We start from the raw sequence: 8,909 nt of genomic DNA, 5'->3' as shown, positions 1-8,909 counted from the left end.
CCTTGGTTAACAACCCTCTACATCAGCGGACTGAAGATGTGGACTCCCTCTGTGAGACAAACCTCGGGTCTATGAGATACAGTGTGATTATCCTCCTGGTGCACTGGACCAGCTCTTTATCCTGTCAAGGACATCCAAGTGTGCATGGGATTCTGCCAGGTGCTACTGGATTTGCAGCCTCAGGTTCACCTCTCTGCTTTTTATGGATGATGTGATTCATCAGGTTTCTTCAGACAGAGTCCTCCAGGGTGGCTTTCAGCTCAATGTGAAGCAGAGTGAGTTTTAGCACCTCCAAAGTGCGAGGCTATAGTTCTCAGTCAGAAACAAGTGAAGTGCCCACTCCGAGTCAGGAAGGAGTTGCTGCACCTGCTGCAGTTCTTTAAGAATCTTGTCTTCTTTGCGAGAAATTGACAGACTGATTGGTACAACATTTGCAATAATGCGGTACCACTTTGTTAGATGAAGAGAGAGCTGACCACAAAAGCATCTGCATTTTTAATATCAACTATGGCCACAAGCAGTGGGTAGTGACTGAAAATTTGAGATCACTGATACATACAGAGGAAAAGAGCTTCCTCTAGGGTGTCTAAACTCTCCCTTAGAGATATGGTCTCCATATTGAAAGGAGGGCTGAGAATGAGGTTGCATTCTGGATGCCTCCTTGGCAATGTGTTCTGGGCATCTCCTACCAGGAGGATGCCTCAGGATCATGTCCTGTGTCTGATTTGAGTCCTTTAACTACAGTGAACTCGTTTTCATGTTCCAGGAGCCATTTTAAAATCTTTTGGACTTTGTGATATGGTGCGTCATCCTGCTGGAAGCAGCCATCAGAAGACAGGTACATTGTCGTCATAAACAAATGGACTCAGGTAGATTGTAACATCAATCAGTCAAAGTAACAAAGTATAAATCCTTCATTACTGTACTCAAGCAGAATTTTCAGGTATCTGTAGTTTCAGTTACTTTTACTCCCTGGATTTAAACACAAATGTAGTTTCTACTTCTTACTTTTTCAAGCTTGTTGCTTTTGGTTTACAACTCTTTATGGCAGATATTGTAGCTCAAAACTGATTTGAAAATCATTTCAGTTTCAAAAATCAAACTGATTTTTAGGAAAGAAGCATTGGATACACTAATGATGTATTCATCATTAATTATTATAGAGATAAAAGAAGCTAAAAACATTATGCATTATTTACAACACTATTAACACTGCTCTACAGGGTAAAAGTGTCAGGAAGTTGTGGTTGTGGTGCTTTTATATAGCTGGTATATCTAGGGCTTAGCTTTTGTTTAAGTGGCAGGTAATTTTAGATGTAACTTTGAAAACAGCCCAATAAACATCAGCAATCACACAAACTTTCTGTGCAGTTTGCTGCACAGTCACACTGCTCAGCTAGCTAAAGCTGCAGCTGCTGCATTTAACGGAAGAGAAAAACATGTGAGATAACTTCAGTCAGAGATGGAGAAAGATGTTAGAAAGGAGAGGAAGAAGAGGTGTCAGCAGCAGACCATATGATTTGGGCGGCCAACCAACTTTGACGATTAAATTCTGCTCTGTTCAGTTCTTTCCATTATTTTTTTTTTAATTGCTTGTATTGCTGTGCTTCTGCTCAATGTGTTAGTGCAAGCGTTCATACATGCTATACATAATTACAAATATACAATCTTGGTTCTGGGTCAGTCACCCAGTGTTTTGTGTTTTGAATTACTAATAGTCTTTGCCTTTATTATTATTTAGAATTTCTAGTCTCTTGGTTTCTGTGCTCTTCCGGTGATCCATGTTCCCTCTGTCTCCTCTGTCAGCCATGTCTCCTTGTTTCAGTGTGAAGTCTATGTCTCTGTGCCTGTCTTACATTTCCTGTTTTACTTTGATAGCCCCGTGTTCTTTGTTAATGTTTTCAGTTTTGCTTCCCGTTGGTCTCGTCATGTTTGATTTCTCCCAACCGTGCTTTCCTCCTATGTCTTATTCCCACGTTATCCCTCTGTATATTTAAGTTCTGTGTCTTCCTCTGTGTGTTGCTGGTTCGTCTGCGTTTCATCCATGTCATTTCTCCAAGTTCCTCGTCTCAGGCTTTTCTGTCCCCTGGTCAACACTCCTCTGAGGTTTTTGCTTCCTTTGTATTACTTTCAGTAGTTGCCTCCCAGTTTAGGTCTTTGTTTAGTTTAGTTTTGCCATGTTCTGCTTCTGTTTGTATCTCACTCATTGTTAATAAAGCTCACTCGCAGTAAAGTCAGTGCCTGCACTTGGGTCCTTCTCTCACCATCCCACACGTCTGCCGCCACAGCCGTGACACATACGCACATAGTACACTCTCAGATAAATGTAGCCACATTTATAAATATACAAAAATATAATATCTGTAATAAACTGCAGAAACAAAGCATGAAATGTATAGGAGAGATATTTACTGTAGCCGGAGATGTCTATCGGTGAACTCACCACACGCGAAGACCTCAACATATTTCTATTTGTTTTACAATGTTCGAGTAGGGTCATGCTTTAAAATAAACTGTGCAAACTGATGAATGACCCCTTATTAGTTTCAAAGAGAGATGAGAGGTACAGTACTTCTCAAAGTCGGCAAAATCTTCTCTGTGATATGTTTTCTTACCTTTCTCATTACCAAAATGACTAAATTCATGTAACCTACACTTCTGTAAAATTCAGCTGAGGGGACTTTATTGGGTGGGCCTGGCATTAGGCTAGTAAAGAGCAGCTGTGGTGAAGAAGGTCAGTGTAACAAGTAACAGACACATATTTAAATTTAGCTGATGATTCACTCACTCACTTCCACCTTCATGCAAGCTTTATACTGTGTAGGAGTTGAAATATAGCATCTGCTTTTATCTTTTTGAATTCATTTGGCTAAATCTACAAAGAGCAGCAGCACAATCAGTTAATCATAGCCTGTAAATACAAGCAAAGAAAATTAATAAACAGGGTAAATAAATAAATAAATCTACTGGAGTTCACAAGAGAAATTATCTTGACTTGTTTCTAAGACTATCCTTTTCCCCACACTGCACCACAACGACCAGTCTTAGTGTTCACACCCCTGCTGACCTCAACTCATTTTCCTGTGTTGGTGTGAAAACTACTACTGCAGTGGATATCGAACCACCAAACAGTTCACAGGAGGGAAGTGAAGTCATTTCCAACTTGTTATGGTAAAAAAAATGTGATTCTCCAATACTTTGAACACATTGTCATCTAGATTTTTAAAATTGCAAAAGATGGGTACACAACTGAATGATAAAAACACAATTCATCCACAAAGTGACCTCTGGTAACAAAAACCACAAAAAAAAATTGTTTGGCTTTCTCCTCGCTCTAATTCCATTTCTGACCGTGGTTCACAAGTGACACTGCTGCCTGCATCTTTTTCACGTCTTACCAGATGACACACATCAAATTTAGCTCCAACAGTAACCCATCTGCAATGTAGGCAACAGCAAATAGATCTATTTTTTAATTATTGTTATTTTTCTCTGCTTGTGTACGCTCATTAGAATTTATCATGAAGAAGATTCTGTAATTTTATTATTGTAATAAGAGATTCCGTTAGCATTGCACAAAAATTTCAAAATGTCCAAGCAATATCCATAGAGTTACTTTTTAATTTGTACTTTGAGTACAGTTCATAGTTACTTGCTTGTTTTACTTTTGATTGAATAAAAAAAACTTTTACGAGAGTTTTTAAACACAAGTATCTGTTCTACGATGACCTGGATGACTGAGAACCTTCACAGACACAAGTATCTGTTGTTTTGCTGAAGTGATATGTGTACTGATGTGACACCTCTTCATTAGTATGTAGCATCAGTGTGCATATCAACAGTAGCGGTTTTAGATACGGGCGACACGGGCGGTTGCCCGGGGCGGCATCGTCAAAAAAAAAATGCTCGTACTCATGCTGCCCCGACATCATGCCAGCGCATATTGGGAATGGCATAGGTACCGATCGGTTTTCTATCGCCCATTTGCTGGGAGTAAGGGCGCCCTCCGTTTGCGAGGTGCGCCTACTGCTTGCGGCACAGGGAGGAGAGGGCGGGGCGGCGGGGGATCCTCTGGCTGGCTGGAGCAGCGTCTAATAACCAACTTGCAAAATAAAACAAAATAAAAACAAGCCAACAACACGAAAACACCAGACATTATGATACAGACTTATAATTTGCACCGATGTTTTTTCGAAATTCTATACGCGAAAAGTGAGCGCGAGAGCCCTCGGTGCGCCTGCTCGCTGCTGAAGTAAAGTAAACTTTATTGTCATCTCCGCTACATACAGTCCAGTATATAGAGAGACGAGACGACGAGGCTCCAGTTACAGCAGTGCAAGTAAACAAACAATAAATATAAGAAGAGTAAGAAAATAAATATACACTTTAGGACCAGGGGTAAAGGGATCAATAACAATTTAAAATGTATATTTTATATTTTGTTGATTTAAAGTCTCACACACAACCCGTTTTTAAAGTGTAAAAAAAGAGAAAAGAAGAGGAGGAGTGTAGCGACTTCCACAGTCGCTAGATGCCGGGGATGGAGCCTGCCTATTTGCCTGAGCGCTGTCAACTGTACGCAATAATGCGAGAGGTGGAATTGCTTGCTTGTTTATTAAAGTGCTTGAAAAGTTTACAGAGCAATGTGATCGGCTCGCGATTCAAACTCTTAAAACATCACAGCTCTAATGCAACAAGGGGAAACTCGTTGTGCTGCGGTCAACAAAAACTACGGCTACCCAGCCCTCCTCTCTGTCAAAATCAAACCAGTGAATGACAGACTGACAACGCCCTCTTAATGTCACCGCTAGCACCCACGTGACTCCCGTTACACATCACCATAGCAACCAAACAAATGAAAACCCAGTGATCATTAAAATTCAATACATTTAATTATGGCTCCTACAAGGGGAAACGAGCAAAAGAAACAGGTAAGCAGATGTGTCATTGGATAATGGCAGGTCATGTATCCTAAAACATTAAGAATCAGAATACTTTCTTAATCCCTAAGGAAATTATGTGGGTTACAGTTCCTCCAAGAAGAAATGGTAAAAATAGTAACAGTAAGAGACTAAACTCCAAACAATATATACAATAATATAATATTAATTAGTCAGTGTCAATTGTCGATTTGTCCTGTTCTCATTGTATGACAAATTATGATGTCTGTTTGTTAGCCGTTTGCATACTATGCATACTCTCTCTCTCTTCATATATAGGGTCATATATGTGTGTGTGCGTGTGTGTGTGTGTGTGGGGGGGGGGGGGGGGGGGGGGCAGAGGGCGTGTTTCATACTCAATACTCAGCAACACCAAGGAGCTTGAAAGACCACAGAGTACAACAATTTGTTGTACATGTACAGTGACAATAAAGAGCTATTGTATTCTATTCTACTCTATATAGGTGACTGCAAATTCTTTCCTTTATTAAGAAAAGCATCTTCAGCAGGATGAGTTCCATATAACAGGCCTGGATTCCTTATATGGCTTCTTCATGTCTGTGGTTTAAAAAGAGAAGTCAAAGTAGATGTTCTGTTGGGGTACATAATGTACACACGCAGCAAAAAGGAAAATCATGTACTTTACAAATGTTGCCATAGCTCACTCAGTGTATTATGCAGTTTAGGATTACAAAACAAGTTTTTCAGTAATTCTTTGTGCACCTTAAAATAATTTCTGAACCCTGCCTGGCTGCTACATGACTAACCAGCTAACTCTAGTTTATTTGAAGCCTCATCACATCTTTGCAAATTACAACTGGTTTTCAGGAAGTCACTTCTTTTGCAAGTGTCCACCACTGATAAAAATGTAGCGCTTTTGTCAACCCACATCCGAGGTGCAAGTTTCATGTCAGTTTTTGTTTTTAAAGTCTTCCTCTCTCGCTCTGTGTGTGTGTGTGTGTGTGTGTGTGTGTGTGTGTGCGTGTGTGTGTGTGTGTGTGTGCGTGTGTGTGTGTGTTCTTAATGAGATATCTAAGGGATAGAAATGTAATAAAATACAATGCTCTGTGGTTGATCAAGTTTTAACAATTCAAAGACTCATTAAGAAAATGTAAAACAAGGCATAATATAAATTACTCTGAACACTTTTAAGCCTGAAGTACAAGGATGATGACTAAAACCTAACATTACGGACAATGCCCAGATTTGAAAATTTGAAAAAAGAAATCATTTGAATCAAAATTTGATTTTTGGCCTTAATCATCTTACATAGATACAGACAAGTGTAGACATAGTATTTTTCCCCTAACTACACTGACAGTCTCATAATGAAGGGTGGTAGACCTGACTGTTTCCAGGTGAAGTTAGCTGCAGGGGCTTCTCTGCTTAGTTTGTGCTGAGAATGTTCAGTGAAAAGTGACTGAAGAGAATGTATGTGTTTTAACATATTTGTAAGTTTCTGTCATAATATTCAGGAAAAGAGGAGACAAATGCAGACTGCAAAAATAATCTTCGAATTGAACAAAAAGTGAGCCTTTATTAAGGCAAGTAAAAAGATCTTGAATGCAAATAAATAAAGTAGGAAAGACACTGGAGGAAAAGCACACTAGGAAGAATGCACAGGAAAACAGTATGACCCAATAAAAAAACACAAGCAAACTGAGGCTTTAAGTACACACAAGAGGTGAGGAGGAACAGTGGAAACAAGACAAGAACTGGGAGGAAGTAAAACTCAACTAAGTATAACAAAACTTCCTGTTTTATTTTGTGAGACAGGGTACTCGGAAAATAAAACAGGAAGTAACAACAGGAAAACACTGAACATGGAGACAAGGACTGAATAAATAAACCATTATGCAAGAAACACTTAAGAACTAAACTCAAATAGCAACCTACAAAAAGCCTGACAGGAATTTACATACTGAAGTAAACAAACGGTCTAAAGATCATCAAAACAGAAAAAGAAACTGACCACACTTAGAAGTTATACACCACTGCAACAAACCACACAAAACTCAACAAGCCACCAGAGCTTCGGTGTGTGTGGTATGCCAAAAGTAGCCAGTAAACATGTCCCTGGAATTATAAACACCATCATTTTGTTTAAGTTCCTTTATGTTACAACAGCTAAAAGGTTCCCTTTGCTGTCGTGGTGCCTGGCCATGGTTCATACCCACCACAACTCAGGACCTAGCTTAGATATTTGCAAGAAGTAGCCAACCTTCTCCAATTTTAACCCAGACTGAAAAACTTTAATCTAATCTCACCTTACCACCTCAATGTTTTGGAGGTGACAGTTACTCCTTATTCACATTTACTCATATGTGACAAATTTGCTGTGCATGTTCTGTTTTACAGACATTCACCAACTCCATCCATCATTTATGGATAATTTATTTTTCTGTTATTTACAGATTTTTTGTCAGAAATAAACCGGTCCATGGCGCAAAGAAGGTTGGGGACCGCTGCTCTACAATGTTTTAAGAGTTTATGCTTAATTAATGCTTTATTTCAACATAATTTCAGTACTGCGCAGAATTCCTTACACACATGCGTGTACGTGTGTGCGTGCATGTGTGTGTGTGTTTAAACATGTGTGCTATTATTGTAGATAACACATACTTATCTACCTCCACAAACTATTTTTATTTCATAATTCTTGCTCACATCATGCTCTTCTTAGTCAGTAATTGTTATTGTGGGCAATTGATGTAATTCATCATTGCACTGAAATGTGAGAGTGACTGAGACATTAACACTCTTAATAAGCCTCCACATTGATGTATTAACAGAGCTGCTTATAGTCGGTTAAAACTGAAGAAACTATATTAGTAATTCCGAAGCGCTAATAATAAAGCTGCATTATTTTTGTATAATCCTTATTTTAAAAAGCTAATTATACAAGAATGTGTATGTTCAATACATTATACTGCTGTCATCTTATCATTGTGTTTTTATTCTTTTTAAAAGTGAAATAATATCATATAGGAAAAAATGCCATATAATTCTGCTCACATACAGTACTGCAAATTATAAACATTGAAGCAAAAAAGTTTTGGTTTTTTTGTTACAAATTCACAACAGAAAGCTGAAAAATTACACATCTTTTCACCAGTCTGTCATGTGAAGGTGTGTGGCAGGAAGAGAGAGGCTCCAAAATGCAGACACAGACTAACTGAACTCAAACAGCTTCACTGCTGAAGCTGGAGAACAAACTCAAAACAACAAGAAAAGCTAACACAACTAAACATGAGACAAGAGATTATCACGATTAAACAGGAAACAGACAGAGGGGGGAGGGACAGAGAGGGCGAGAGAAACCTGACAGACACAGAGATATGACTGAGGAAACAGACAACTAAACATAGAGACAAGACACATCACAGGGAGGCACAAATAACTAACACAGGAGATGCTGGGGAGGACACACAGTGACAGACACAAAAAGGGAACGGACTAAATAAACAAGTAACTAAGAACTAGAAATTCAAATGATAAAACTAGGAAGCACAAGGAAACTAAATAATATGAAATAAAGACTAAGAAAAATAAATCACCACAATAAAAAGCAAGGTCCAAAAGTCCAAAAACACAAAGACAGTGGGCAAACGACTCAGGTAGCATGACCTAAAGCAGCATGAATGAATCAAGTCACTTTCTACAGTTTAACAAAAATAGCTTTTTTTTAGTACTTTTCAGCATATATGTTGATTTTCATACATTTTGCAGTAGTCTACGTGATGGCATGGAAGGTTTTTTATTAACTTTACAATATAGAGCACCCTGATCTAAATCGACTGTTGTTGTGACTTGGTGCTACATAAATAAAATTGAATTGAATGGAACCATTAAATACAGTTTACATGTTTAACATATAGTGTTTGCATACATTCAAACATGGAAACTTTCATTGAGCAGTAAGATTCTTCAAAAAACATATGGTCACTTGGAAAAGTGACTTCCTACCAT

The sequence above is a fragment of the Pelmatolapia mariae genome, linkage group LG8 (genome assembly GCF_036321145.2).
Source record: "Pelmatolapia mariae isolate MD_Pm_ZW linkage group LG8, Pm_UMD_F_2, whole genome shotgun sequence".
In the NCBI taxonomy this organism is placed as follows: domain Eukaryota; kingdom Metazoa; phylum Chordata; class Actinopteri; order Cichliformes; family Cichlidae; genus Pelmatolapia; species Pelmatolapia mariae.
The sequence above is the reverse complement of the archived record's forward strand: the minus strand, read 5'-3'. Positions refer to the sequence as shown.